Below are 13,177 nucleotides of genomic sequence, written 5' to 3'. Positions count from 1 at the left end.
TGATTTTTTTCGAATGGCTACTTGAGCTCACTTGAAGCAGTGTAGACTGAGTGAGACCATCTGGCTATGCCTAATGGACCAGGGCTCTGAAGAACAAGCAACCTTTGTTAACTCATTTAAACTCTAGGCTTCAGCACTTTGTCTAATAAAGTGAGAAAGTTTGACCCAGATGGACTAAAGTCCCATCGTCTGAAATGTTGGGGAGGTTGTTGTTGTTTGTTTTTTTTGTTTGTTTGTTTTTTAGTTCTGATAAAATTCCCATCCCATGCTGGTTGCCTATTTAAAGTGTACAAATCGATGTTTTTTGTATAGTTAGTGAATCGTGCAGACATCACCACAGTCAATTCGAAGATATGTTCATCCCTTCAATAAAAACCCCTGCATCCTGTGGCTATCACCCTCTGACCCCCACAGCCTCCCCAGCCCTAAGCAACCCCTAATTTAATTTCTGTTTCTATAGAAAGTAGTGTCCCTGTCCCGGACATTCCATCAAATGGGAATCATTGAGTACATCACGTTTTCAAGGTCCATCCATGTTGTCAGCATGTCTATTATTACATCGCATTCTGTTACATGGGTTTTCTGCATTTTATCCATTCATTAATGAATGATTGGATTGTTTCTACCTTTTGGCTACTGGGAATAGGGCTGCTACTTTTCATGTGGGCATATGTTTTCAATTCTCTTGGGTATACACCTAGCACTAGCATTCTTGGCTCTCTTTAGCTTTTTGGGGGGGAACCATCAGGCTGTTTCCCAAAGCGGCTGTACTGTTTTATGCTCCTAGCCACAAAGTACCAGCATTCCAATTTCCCCGCCTTCTTACCAACACTTGATGTTATCTGACATTTTTATTGTAGTAATTCCAGTCCTTGTGAAATTGAACCTGGCTGTGGTTTTAATTTGCATTTCCCTGATGGCTAATGATCCTGAGCAACCTTCCTTGCAGTAAGCTATTTGCATTCCTTTGGAGAAATGTCTACTCAGATCCTTTGCTCCTTTATTTATTTATAAATATTTTATTTATTTATTCATGAGAGACACAGAGAGAGGCAGAGACACAGGCAGAGGGACAAGAAGGCTCTCTGATGCAGGACTTGATCTCAGGACCCCATGATCACACCCTGAGCCGAAGGCCATCTCTCAACCACTGAGTCACCCAGGTGCCCTGAGGATGACTTTTTTAATTGACCTTTTATTTATCAGGCTGGATGCTTACTTTGGGACCTGACGTTCAAGTAAAAGATAACAACATAGTAGATATAGCTGACACAATTTATTGGAACTCTGCTTTAGTTTTATAGGCCAGGATCTCAGTCCTAGTATGGTCAGTATCTGTCAAGATGATTGAGGGAAACCTACATCCCAGCCTGGTTTTCTTAGTGACGGGTTGGTGTCTCCCCAGAAACAAAGCTTGAGATTTTGGGGCCAGATGCTAAGAGAGGCAGTAAGTAGGATTCTGGAGGTTGGACCCTTCCTCAGAAACAACTGTTTGGGATCTGGGACCTTAGAAAAGTCAGCGTGGCTCTTGAGAAGGACACGTTTCTTTAGGGTCTGGATTTGGGCTTTGGAATTTGAAATGTGATATTTTAAAGGTGATAATGTTAAAAAATTTTTTTCAGGTGGCTGAAGAGTTAAACATTCTTCCTAATTCCTATTCCTTCCATTTAAACTCTCCAGAGGGGGGCGCCTGGGCGGTAAGCATCTGCCTTTGGCTCAGGTCAAGATACTGGGGTCCTGGGATGGAGCCACAGGTCTGGCTGCTTCTCCCTCTTCCTCCACCCCCCCCCCCCCACTTGGTGCATGCAAGCTCTCTCTCTATCAAATAAATAAAACCTTAAAAAAAAAAAAAAAACTCTTTGGAAGTATTCACTATTAAGTTTTTTATGTACACATGTGTACATGTGTTTGTTTATGTATGTTAAATAATATAATGTAGGGGCACCTGCCTGGCTCAGTCGGTAGAGAATAGGACTCTTGATCTCAAGGTCATGAGTTCCAGCCCCATGTTGGGCATAGAGTTAATTTTTTTAAATTAAATAAATAATAAAATAACATGAATTCTCTTTTTAAAATAACAATATGCTATACTGTTCTGGCAGTTTATTTCCACTTGTTAATGTATCTTGGGAAATGTTTCTATGTCCACCGTAGAGATAATTCTTATTCTTTTAATATCTCCATCACATCACAGTGTGTGGATTTCCATACTTTATTTCAGCAGTCCCTACCAATGGACTTTTGTTTTTATTATTACTTTTTAAGGTTTTACTTTTATTTGTTTGAGAGGGAGCTAGAGCACGAGATACAACAGAGGGAAAGGGAGAGATGCCTCAGTGGCTCAGCGGTTGAGTGTCTGCCTCCGCTCAGGTTGTGGTCCTGGGGTCCTGGAATCGAGTCCCCCATCAGGCTCCCTGCGTGGAGCCTGCTTCCCTCTGTCTCTGCCTCTCTCTCTCATGAGTAAATAAATAAAAATCTTAAAAAAAAAAAAACAAAATCCACAACAACAACAAAGGGTGAGGGAAAAGCAGACTTCCCACTGAGCACAGGGCCTGATGTGGGGATGTGGGGCTGGAACCCCGGAATCGTGACCTGAGGCAAAGGCAGATGCTTAACACACTGAGTCACCCAGGCATCCCCTTTAGTTTGTTTTTTTTAGTGTTTTTACTATTTTGAGTGAGTTTGCAATGAATATCATACCTTTGGTACTTTTGTGAGTCTGTCCAGGATAAATTCCTAACATTTACAATCTTTTTTTTTTTTTTAATTAATTATTTATTTATTTATTATAGTCACAGAGAGAGAGAGGGGCAGAGACACAGGCAGAGGGAGAAGCAGGCTCCATGCACCGGGAGCCCGACGTGGGATTCGATCCCGGGTCTCCAGGATCGCGCCCTGGGCCAAAGGCAGGCGCCAAACCGCTGCGCCACCCAGGGATCCCTAACATTTACAATCTTGATATCTGCAATATTATCCGGTTATTATCTAAAGAGGCACGATTTACAATTGCTCTGAATGGTGTCTCGCCAGCCCTTGCCAAGACAGGATTTTAGCAACTTTTTTGAGAGGGAAGAAGGTTGGTGGTGATCCAGTAGGGACAAATGGTGTCTTGTTTTCATTTGCATTTCTTTAGTTCTCAGGGAAGCTGGAGATTTCATATTTCTATAGCTCATTTGTGTTCTATTCTTGTCCACTTTTTCTATAAGGTTGTCTCTTACCGCTTTAGAAAAGCTTTTAGTGCTTTAAGGAAAGTTTTTAGTGCTTTTGTGGTGTCAGTGTTTATATGAAAATGTTTGATCCATCAGGTTTAATATGATGTTAGGAACAAAAGAGAGCTCCAGCTTGACTTTCTTCCAGATGGCTGAGCTATTGTCCTGATACCATTTACTGAATTCTTACACTTGCCATGCGTTCATTTAAAATATCTCCGTTGTCTACAAGGCTCTAATATGTTTTTGGGCACTACTAAACTGTTTTGATGGTTGTAATAATGTTTGCTCATTGTCTTTAATCTGTTTTTGAACTATTTTTGGTATCTACTGGGGCTTTGGCAGTTCACTAGTTTAAAACCAAGCCTGGGGAAAGGCTAGATATGGGGAGAGAGGGAGGGTCTGGGAATCAAACAGGTCAGGGTTTGAATCCCAGGTAGACAGTTTATCAGCTTTTTACCCCTGGGCAAATTGTTTAACCTTACTGTGCTTCTGGGTTTTTTTGTTTGTTTTGTTTTGTCTTTAAAATCAGATAAAGATTGAATGAGATACTTGGATGAGGAAAGCCCCCAGGCTGCTGACAGGTTTCTGCTGGCTGTCTGGAGGTTCCCTTCTGGGGCTGAGCTATAGAGGGCCAGGCTGAGGAAATCCGTAGGACCTATCTGCACCCCCAGTCCGCCAGCTACAGGAACTCCCTGGCAGGTTGGCCCTGTGTCTGTCAGCAGGACCTGCTCAGCCCTCTCCCCCAATCTACTCTTCTGAGGGACAGCTGTCCCTGTAGATTTGAAGGGTGGTCGAGGTGTGGGTGGGTGGGTCATGGACAGAGTGTGGACATCTAGCTTGGGGGATCCATGTACTTGCATGCAGGTCCCTCATTTTAAGAGCAGGGAGAGGGGGTTGGGGGTTCCATCTGTATTGTCCTGCACCCGCCCAATATGAGGGGTGAGCCTCCCTCATTTCTCCTTTTTCTCTCCAGGATAGATTGCCAGAAGAGGGGGGCAGGGCTGCGGGGAGTGGCAGGGAGTGGGATGTATTCATCTGGTCAGCAAGCAGAGACTGGGAACAGACTGGGTATAATAGTTTTCTAGGGCTCCCCTAATAACGTACCACAAACCAGGGGGCGCTTAAAACAGCACTAATTTTATTCTAGAGATGAGAAGTCTGAAAGCAAAGTATCAGCAGGGGCAGGCTCTCTCTGAAAGCTCTAGAGGAACATCTGTTCCATGCTTTTCTCTTAGCTTCTAGAATTGCCGCCAGGCCCTGGTGTGCCTTGGCTTGTAGACGTGTCACTCCCACCTCTGCCTCCATCCTCACAGGGCGTTCTTGCTGTACCTCTGCCTTCCCATGGTGTTTTCCTCTTCTGCTAAGAACACGGGTCAGATGGGATTAGGACCCATCCTAACAATCTCTTCTTGACTTGATTGCATCTGTAGAGGTCCTATTTCTTCTCCTTCTCTCCTCTCGTCCCCCTTCCCTTTCCCCTCTCCTCCTCCTTCCTCCCTCCTCTCTTTTCCCCTTTTCTCTCCTCCCCTCTCCTCCCCTCCCCCTCCTTCCTCTTTCCTCCCCCCTCCCCTCTCCTCCCTCCTCTCTCCTTTCCTCTCCTTTCTCTCCTTCCCTCTCCTTTCTCTCCTCTCCTCTCTTCTCCCTCCTCCTCCTCCCCTCTCCCCTTTTCCTCTCCTCTCTCCTTTCCTTTCTCCTCTCCTCTCTTTTCCTTTCCTTTCCTTTCCTTTCCTTTCCTTTCCTTTCCTTTCCTTTCCTCTTCCTCTTCCTCTTCCTCTTCCTCTTCCTCTTCCTTTCCTGTTCCCTTTTCCTTTCCAGATTTTTATTTAGAGGCACCTGGGTGGCTCAGTCAGTTAAGTGTCTGACTCTTGATTTGGGCTCAGGTCATGATCGAGCCCTGCATAGCCAGGAGTTGGCTTCTTTTTCCCTCTGCCCCTCCCCCACACATGTGTGCTCTCTCATTCTCTCTAAAATAAATAAATAAATACATAAATTAAAAAGATTTTATTTGAGAGAGAGAGCATGAGCAGGGGGGAGGGGCATGACCTGGGCTGTGGGCTGTGGCTCCTGCTGGTGGTGGGGAAGGGGTGGCTGCTGAGGCTGTCATCCACCCCTAAGCTCTAATCAGAACCTGAAGCAGGCTTGACTCCAGGCCACCAACACTGGTCAAAAGTGTGCTTTTCTCCGGGCGCCCGGGTGGCTCAGTGATTGAGCATCTGCCTTCACCTCAGGTCATGATCCTGGGGTTCTGGGATCCAGTCCATCAGGGTCCCTGCAGGGAGCCTGCTTCTCCCTCTGTGTCTCTTGCTTTTCTCTGTGTCTCTCATAAATAAGTAAAATAATTTTTTTAATAAAACTGTGCTTTTCTCAGATAGGTCTTTTTTTTTTTTTTTGGTCCAGGGCTGCCTGGAGGAAGAGGTAGGGTTGGGGAGGGGTGTCACCCTGTTTCAGTTCTTTTTTCTTTTCTTTCTTTCTTTTTTTTTTTTTTTTTGAGATATTACTTATTTACTCATGAGAGACAGAGAAAGAGGCAGAGACAAAGGCAGAGTTCTGGAGAAGCAGGCTCCCTGTGGGGAGCCTGATGTGAGACTCAATCCCAGGACCACGGCATCACATCCTGAGCCAAAGGCAGATAGACACTCAACCACTGAACCACCCAGGCATCCTGTCTCCCTGTTTCAGTTCTGACTCTCACTTCCACCATCCTGGTGCCTCTGGGTGTCACTTGGGGTGGTTCTCCTCCGTGGCCTCCTGCAGCCTGTCCTGGGCTGCACTTCTTTCTCACCAAGGCCTTCATCTGCCATGGGCTTTGCACACTTCCAGAATTTCTCCTCTGCTGGAGACTCTTCTCTGGAGTTTACTCTCCTGTTTTGGTAAAGCTTGGTGGGCTGTAACTGGGTGTGTTGGAGGGTACCAAACCTGCTCCCTTTGCATGGCACCATGCTGCCACCCACAGCTTAATAGAATTCTGGAGCATGAGCTCATGGGCACATCTTCTGTTCTTGTGCCCTTTTAACACGGCCTCCTGGCATCAACATTGGCATGCCTGCCAGACTGCAGGCCATGGAGTGAGTTCTGTTCCGTAAATAGCTGATCCCCAAGCAGCACTGTCCTGGGCTCCACCTGCAGTCCACAGCTAGGGCCAGGCCAGGGGCTAGAAGGGCTGAACAGCTGGAGTTCTTGGAGCCATCAGTGACAGGGCACTTGGCAAACCTTCAGGAGTAGAGGGGTTGCTGAGGAGGTTTTGGATCTCAGATCTCATCTTGGACTTTGCATTAATTCTAGAAAATGTACTGAGCACCTGGAGTGTGTCAAAGTCTGTGCCAGGCATTGGAGAGAGTGATAGTGAACTAGAGTGAAACAGTCCTTGCCTCCCCAGAGGTTCCTAAGAGCTGGGAGAAGGTAGAACTGGAACCTGGGAAGGGATCTGGGAGACAGGGCTCCCTACTGAGACCTGCTGGGTGTGGTGGGTGGGGAGCTGGGGATGCCTGGAGGTGAGGAACTGGGAGGGGGGTGGTGAGGCAGGGCCCTTTGGGATGGCCACCCTCAGTGCTCACTGCAGCCTTGCTCTTTGCTGGGATCTGTTGTGTTATAACAGAAAGCTCCAGAAGGGCATACCTGGCAGGGAGTCAATGCTCAGAAAAAACTGGAGTGAATGAACTTTATTGGTTTTGTCTCAAGCTTACTGGAGAGGAAGGCATTGCAGGAGCTTAAATTGGGGAGCAAGTGCACCTGGCTGGCTCAGTTGGAAAAGCATGGGACTCTTGATCTTGGGGTTGTGAGTTTGAGCCCCACATGGGGGGTACAGTTTACTGAAAAAAAAAAAAATAAACAGGGGCACCTGGCTGCTCAGTTGAAAGAGCATGGATGGGACTCTTGATCTGGGGGGTCCTAAGTTTGAATCCATGTTGGGCATAGTGATTACTTAAAACCCTTTTGTGGTTGTTTGTTTCAACCACAAAAAAGGGTGCCTGGATAGCTCAGTTGGGTGAGCAACCAACTCTTGATTTCATTCAGCTCAGGTCATGATTTCAGGGTTGTGAGATCAAGCCCCATGTCAGGCTCTGCTTAGCATGGAGTCTGCTTGAGATTCTCTCTTCCTCCCTTGCTCCCTCCCTCTCTCTCTCTCTCTCTCTCTCTCTCGCTCTCAAATAAATAAAATCTTTAAAAATACATAAACCAAACAAAATAATAAAATAAACTGGGGAGTAAGCCAGATAGCTTTGTGCATGTGGAAGATCATTCGGCCACCATGGGAAAAGAGGGGAGTGGGCAATGGAGCCTGGGGCAGGAGAAGAAAAATGAGGGTGAGGGATCTACTTCAGAGACCGGTTGAGCCATGAGGGGAGCCCAGGGTGGTGGCCATGAGGCTGGAGCTTAGAGAATCCATGTGAGCAATATGTAGGAGCAGCAGGACTTTGAGCCTGGGCGTGGGGGTGGGGAAGAGGGCAAATGGGGTAGACAGAATTTCTAGAGTGGGCCCTGAGAGAGGTCCTGCCCTAATTCCCAGGACCTGGGAGTCCACTGGGCTATCACTCCTGTGAGTATGTGGCACTGTCATGGATTATCCAGGTTGGAAAGCATAGCACTTCCCTGGCTGGTGGCAGTGGGGCAATCAGAGAGATTAGTTGCTGGCTGTGAACACAGGAGCCCTGTGCAAGGACTGAAGAGCAGCTGCAAGGAACCAATGGTACCTGGCTGACAGGAAGGGAGACCCCAATCCAGGGGGTTCCCACAAGGCCCTGAATCCTTCCAACAACCGGAATAAGCTTGAAGAGCAGCCCGATCAGCATCAGGTGAGATCACAGCAGGTGGGAACTCTGACTTTGCCTCCTTGTAAAGCACTGGGCAGAGACCCCAGCGGTGCACCATCCATACTGCGCTACTCTGGTCTGCAGGGGAAGGAATGGACATGGTTTTAAGGCACGAGGCAGTCCTATATCACAACAGCAATAGAAAGTGAACAGGATGGGGCAGCCCAGGTGGCTCAAGCGGTTTAGCGCCGCCTTCAGCCCAGGGCGTGATCCTGGAGACTCGGGATTGAGTCCCACGTCAGGCTCCCTGCATGGAGCCTGCTTCTCCCTCTGCCTCTCTCTCTCTGTATCTCTCCCTCTCTCTAATAAATAAATAAAATCTTTAAAAAAAAAAAAAAAGTGAACAGGAGAGGATCCCTGGGTAGCTCAACGGTTTAGTGCATGCCTTCTGCCCAGGTGTGACCCTGGAGTCCCGGGATCGAGTCCCACATCGGGCCTCTTGCATGGAGCCTGCTTCTCCTTCTGTCTGGCTCTGCCTCTCTCTCTCTCTATCATGAATAAACAAAATAAATAAATAAATAAATAAATAAATAAATAATAAATAAATAAAACCTTAAAAAAAAAAGCGAACAGGGACATGCCAGGTTTCTGGATACATTCACTGAATTGGAAACAGAGGTGGAGGGCAGGGCAGGACAGGCTGGCAGAGAAAGAGGTCTGGGAGGACTTGCCTCGTCAGGTTATGGGGATAATGGAGAAAGCATTGGAAAGTATTTCTAATCCTGTGGAACTCACACACTGGTCTCAGCTGCATGTGCAGGGAGACCTAGAGACTTGGGTCCCAGATAGAGGGGATGTGGTGGGGAGAACCGAGGCCTGTCCCAGCGTCATTGATTCCCTAAGGTGTATCAGGATGGAGGAAGCAGGTAATACCTGCTGGGTGCAGGTGCAGCCCTGCTGCATCCCCCGAGACTGGAGTCTGTCCAGGGGGCTGGTCCTATCCCTCTCTGGCCTCCACCCCCCTGGGGTGTGCACCTACCCCAGCGGCAGCAAACTGGGAATTGCCAGGACTCTGCTGTGACCGTCTCTGGCTTGTAAACTGTTATGACCCTGTTTGGTTGACAGCTGGTTTCTTGCTTTGCCTTTGGACTGGCCGGGGTGGTCACAGTCTTTCTCCTACAAACACTTTGGGGACCCGTCTCTGACCCCTCATCCTGTAACAGGGGGAATGGGGAGGCTCTGGGAGGCAGCAGGGACCCCCCCTCTGGAGCAAACCAGGGACGGGCTCCCCTCCCTCCTTTGGCCATTGGCTTCCAGCTGGGGATGGAGAGAGGCAGAATTTGGGGAGCAGCTGATGGTTCCCTTCCTAGTTCTGTGCTCCTTCTCCACAGACCTTGCTGAGAAAGAGCAGGAACCCCAAACTGCCAGGCTTCTGTCCGGCTCGTCTTCCTTTTCAGCATCCAAGAAGGAGGAATCTGTTCTCTTCCTTCATGAGGGACAGGGAGGAGACCAGCTGGGCTGGAGTGGAGCAGACCGGGCATCGGAGGCCGGCGGGGATGGTTGAGGGTGGCCTTCTTTGATTGGGAGACCTTGGGTGTCTCGGAATTCATTTGATTTACATCTGGGGTCAGCACATGTTTTCTGTTAAGGGCCAGATAGTAAATATTTTAGGCTTTGTGGGCGGTACACTCTCTGTTTCAGTTATCCATTATTTATAAAAACGGGCAGTGGGCTGGAATTGGCCCGAAACTATAGTTCACTGTAGTTTGCAGACCTGCATGACCGTGATGCTGCTGTGTTGGTGGCTTTCGTTGTCCCCACCATCTGCTGCTGTCATTAGCATTATCTGGAGCCTCACTGTGGAAGGTCCTGGCTACCTAAATCACTTGCTGGTGACACAGAGCCCTTAGGAGACTTTTTAAAAATAGTAGTAGGAAAAAAAAAATAGCAGTAGAATTCTTTTTTTTTTCTGGGATGCCTGGGTGGTTCATTTGGTTAAGCATTCGCTTCTTGGTTTCAGTTCAGGTCCTGATCTCAGGGTTGTGAGATTGAGCCCCACATCAGGCTCCAAACACAGTGGTGAGTCTGCTTGAGATTCTCTCTCTCCCCCACAAAGAATTTTTTCTTTTTCTTTTTTTTTAATATTGTATTTATTTATTTGAGAGAGAGAGAGAGAGAGGGAGAGAGAGAGCATGAGCAGGGGGAGGGGCAAAGGGACAGGGAGAAACAGAGTCCCTGCTGAGCAGGGAGCTAGATGCAGTGCTCTATCCCAGGACCCCAGGATCATGACTCAAGCTGAAGGCAGGTCATGCTGCCTTTTTAAAAAATATTTGAGTAAGTAATACATTGACATGGTTCAAAATTATACCAAAAAGTTGTATGGTGAAAAGTGTCTCTTCCATTCTTGTTTCAGTTTCCTATTTTTCTACCCAGAAGTAGCTAGTGAGAGGCAATTCCTAGGTTGCCTTCCATAGATAGTCTCCATCTATCTACCTACCTTCCTACCTCCCTACTTATCCCCAAATACTGTTTTTTCCCCTTTTTACAGAAGTGGTAGCAGACCATGAACAGCATTATTGCATCCTGCTTTATTCAACAAGAGATTATTCCTATGAAATTGCTTTTATTAGGATAGCATTAACAAGTTAATCAAATGGGCCGCCTGAGTGGCTCAGTTGGTTAGGCGTCTGCCTTTGGCTCAGGTCATGATACCAGGGTCCTGGGATGAAACCCTGTGTTTGGCACCCTGCTCAGCCTGAAGTCTGCTTCTCCCTCTGCCCCTCCTCTCGCCTGCTCGTGTTCTCTCCCTCACTCTCTCAAATAAATAAAACCTTAAAAAAATGTTTACAGGATGTTTGACTTCATCATGATCTCGACTCTTCCTATTCAGAAACACGAAGCCCTTTGCGTTTGCTTACATGTTTTATGTGCTCAGCATTTCCTGCATTCTTCATCTGTTTCTTGTATATTCATTAAGTGTATTCCTAGGTGTTTTATATCCTTTCTTCCTTTGTATCTTCTGATTCTTGTTGACATGCTAAAACCACCTTGCTGAATTCTCTTATTTATTTAGAATGGTGTTTTGGGTTTTCCACATATGTAATCATATGATCTCCAAATTACCTACCTACTCATTTCCTACCTTTTACACCTCTACCTTCTTTCTCTTGTCAATTGCATTAGCTGTTCCTCCAGAAAAGGTTAAAGAATAAATGGGGGATCCCTGGGTGGCGCAGCGGTTTAGCGCCTGCCTTTGGCCCAGGGCGCGATCCTGGAGACCCGGGATCGAATCCCACATCGGGCTCCCGGTGCATGGAGCCTGCTTCTCCCTCTGCCTGTGTCTCTGCCAATCTCTCTCTCTCTCTCTATCATAAATAAATTAAAAAAAAAAAAAAGAATAAATGGAATAAGGTATTGTTTCATACTTTAATGAAAAATGCTTCAGGAAGATGACATTTGGATTGTTTTTAGAAATGTTTATCTTGGGACGGTTGGGTGGCTCAGCGGTTGAGCCTCTGCCTTGGCTCAGGGCGTGATCTCCGGGTCCTGGGATGGAGTCCTACATCGGGTTCCCTGCAAGAAGCCTGCTTCTCCCTCTGCCTCTGTCTCTGCCTCTCTCTCTGTGTCTCTTGTGGATGGATAAGTAAAATCTTCTTTTTTAAAAAAGAAATGTTTACCTTACTCTATTTTGTCAAGAATGTTTATTGAAAATGTATGTTGAAATTTGGGACGCCTGGGTGGCTCTGGTAGGAGCATCTGCCTTGGGCTCAGGGTGTGATCCCAGGTTCTGGGATAGAGTCCACCATCAGGCTCCCTGCAGGAAGCCTGCTTCTCCCTCTGCCTATATCTCTGCCTCTCTGTCTCTCTGAATGAAAATAAAATCTTAAAAAAAAAAGACTACTTTCCCCCCTCATTTTTCCTATTAATATTATCATTATATTAACAGAGTTCCTAATATTAAACCATCCTTAGCTTTCTTCTTCTTCTTCTTTTAATTATTTTATTTATTCATGAGTGACAGAGAGAGAGAGGCAGAGACACAGACAGAGGGAGAAGCAGGCTCCATGCAGGGAGCCTGACGTGCGTGGGACTTGAACCCCGGGTCTCCAGGATCATGCCCTGGGCTAAAGGCGGTGCTAAACCGCTGAGCCACCCAGGCTGCCCTCTTTTTTTTTTTTTTAAATAGGCTCCATGCCCAACATGAGTTCAAACTCAAGACCCTGAGATTAAGACCTGAGCTGAGATCAACAGTTGGTTGCTCAACCTACTGAGCCACTAGACACCCCTACTTACTAGCATTCTTGCATCAGTATTCATAACTGAGTTCAGTCTGTGGTTTTCTTGTATTGGGCAAGTCAAGTCTGATGTCTGAGTTGACCTCCATGCAGAGGTGTGGAGGCTGCCCTGGGACCTGCGAACCTGGAGCTTGTGATAAAGAGCAGGACTGGAGAGAGAGAGATTGTTGAGTCTCTCACATATAGGCGGTATCTGTGGTAAAAAACAAAACAAAACAAAACAAAACAAAACAAAACATGGATGAACCTGGAAGCAAAAGTAACCAGACACCAAAGGCTACATATATGATTTCATTTATTAAAAATGTCCAGAACATGTAAACCTAGAGAGACAGAAAGTAGATTAGTGGCTGCAGGGGCTGGGGTTGGGGCGGGTGGGGATGGGAACGACTGCTCAGGGGTAAGAGGTTTCGTTTTTTAGGGGAAGTGAACGTTCTGAACTTCAATTGTGGTGACCAGTTGCTCAACTCTCTGAATATGCTAGAACCATGGACTTGTACATTTTCACCAGGTGGATTTTATGGTATGTCGATCATAACCCGATTAGAATGTGGGGGGAGGAAAAAAAGAACTGGGAGGTGGCTAGACTATGTAAGGGAAATTTGGAAACTGCAATGAGGACGCTGCGCTCACCCTGGGTCAGGCCTGGAAGCCCCCGTGGGAGGCTAGTTCCCAGCTTTGTGGCAAAACGGAGGAATGTTAACTAGAGCCATTCTAGGCGTCATTCTTCATTCTTCGTTGCCGGAAGTAGTTCTGACCCAACCGTCAAAGGGAGGGCCAGTCTTAGAAAGAGCAAGCACTTCCCCAGGAGGAAAAGGTTTACCGGCAGGACGGGCCGGGAACGTGGGTGGGCCGGGCCGGAGAGCCTAGGCCAGCGGCGGCGGGCGGGGCGAGTGCTGGGGCTGCACAGGGGCCCGTT

General features: G+C 47.2%; 1 long non-coding RNA gene across 1 annotated transcript; it reads right to left on the bottom strand.

Annotated features, from left to right (window-relative positions):
• Window positions 1-8,601: 8,601 nt before the first annotated feature.
• LOC112659615 (uncharacterized) lies at window positions 8,602-13,033 on the bottom strand. The gene is made up of 3 exons (XR_003136416.3): window positions 12,892-13,033; window positions 12,257-12,451; window positions 8,602-9,604 (listed from the first exon to the last, which is right to left on the bottom strand). It is a non-coding gene; the product is annotated as an uncharacterized LOC112659615 (long non-coding RNA).
• Window positions 13,034-13,177: the final 144 nt, after the last annotated feature.

This window comes from Canis lupus, chromosome 11, assembly GCF_003254725.2.
Source record: "Canis lupus dingo isolate Sandy chromosome 11, ASM325472v2, whole genome shotgun sequence".
Lineage (NCBI taxonomy): Eukaryota > Metazoa > Chordata > Mammalia > Carnivora > Canidae > Canis > Canis lupus.
This window is presented reverse-complemented; position numbering and strand designations above follow the sequence as displayed.